General features: G+C 48.1%; 1 pseudogene; it reads right to left on the reverse strand.

The window, feature by feature from the left end:
* Positions 1–174: 174 nt before the first annotated feature.
* Positions 175–657, reverse strand: LOC101346380 (N-acetyltransferase 14 pseudogene; annotated as a pseudogene).
* Between the last annotated feature and the right edge of the window lie 979 nt (positions 658–1636).

Raw genomic sequence — 1636 nt, forward strand, 5'->3', positions numbered from 1 at the left:
AGTAGGTTCTGAAGTCAGGTAGTGTGAGGCCTCCAACTTTATTCTTCTTCTTCAGTAGTGCTTTACTTATTCGGGGCTTCTTCCCTTTCCATGTAAAGTTAATGATTAGTTTTTCCATCTCTTTGAAGAATGTTGTTGGTATTTGGATCGGGATTGCATTGTATTTGTAAACTGCTAGGCCTGCAGCCTTCTGCCCAGGCCATTGTGGCGGTGCCAGCGGGAAACGGAGAGGCGGGTGACCCAGGCCCCATCCCCTGCGTTTGTGCCAGGTGCTAGCGCCAGGACGCCGCACACATAGCCTGAGCCACGCACAGCCACCCAGGGGCCCCCCAGGCGGCCAGGCGAGGGCAGTGAGCCCCACCGGGCCCTGAGGCCCAGCTTCACCACGGCCAAGGCCAGGATCACAGGCAGGAGGAGCGCTGGCGCGAAGGAGGACAGCAGGAAGCGCAGACCGCTGCTGGCTGCTGGCAGGAGGAGCAGAGCTGGGGGCCATGTCAGGGCGTGTAGGACCACGCGGTTTTCCATGTCCTTCACGCCAGCCTTCAGCATCTCCAGCACCAGAGGCTTCTAGTCCTCCCTCATCTCCGCCACCGACAGGTGGCCGGGGGCCATGGCCGCCCCCAGGCCTGGACCCTGAGCCACGGAGGGAGCAGGCGTACACCTGCCAAGCGCCTCTGCAGGGTAGCTGTGGTCTTTTGACAGGCTGGAGGGAGCAGGGTCGGGAAGGGGTCCGGATTTATGTATTTTTTATTTATTTACTGTCAATTTTTCTTGTATGTTTTTTTTTGAGGCTATGTTATTAGCAGTATACAAATTTAGGATTTGTTTCATCTTTGATAGACACTTTTATCATTATGATATCTCCCTCTTTATCTCTAGTTGCTTCTTACTTAAAATCAACTCTGTCTGGTAACCTAGCAATACTAACTTTTGTTTAGTGTTGTCATGATGTGGCTTTATTATATTTATTGATCCTTATACTTAATATAGCTTTCTCAGAAGAAACAAAAAGGTGAATTTTTAATTTTATTTTATTGTACTTCAGGTGAAAGTTTACAGTACAAGTTAATTTCTCAATCAAAAATTTATACACATACTGTTTTGTGACATTGGTTGCAATCCCCACAATGTGACACACTCCCCCCTTTCCACCCCGGGTCTGCTATGTCCATTCACATTCATTCATTTCCTGTCCCTTCCTGCCTTTTCATCCTGCTTTTGGACAGGATTTGCCCATCTGGGGTCCTATCTTTGATTGAACTAAGAAGTACATTCCTCACATGTGTTATATTTTGTTTTCTAGGCCTGTCCAATCTTTGTCTGAAAAGTGGGCTTTAGGAGTGGTTTCAGTTCTGAGTTAGCAGAGTGTCCAGGGGCCACAGTCTTGGGAGTTCCTCCAGTCTCTGTCAGACCAGGAAGTTTGGTCTTTTTTCATGAATTTGAATTTTGTTCTACATTTTTCTCTCACTCTGTCCGGGACTCTCTGTTGTGATCTCTATCAGGGCGGTCGGTGGTGGTAGCCAGGCACCATGTGGTTCTTCTGGGCTCAGATTGATGGAGGTTCTGGTTCATGTAATCCTTTAGTCCTTTGAGCTAATATTTTCCTTGTGTCTTTGGTTTTCTTCATTCTCCTTTG

Source organism: Trichechus manatus, unplaced genomic scaffold (genome assembly GCF_000243295.1).
Source record: "Trichechus manatus latirostris isolate Lorelei unplaced genomic scaffold, TriManLat1.0 scaffold00025, whole genome shotgun sequence".
In the NCBI taxonomy this organism is placed as follows: Eukaryota; Metazoa; Chordata; class Mammalia; order Sirenia; family Trichechidae; genus Trichechus; species Trichechus manatus.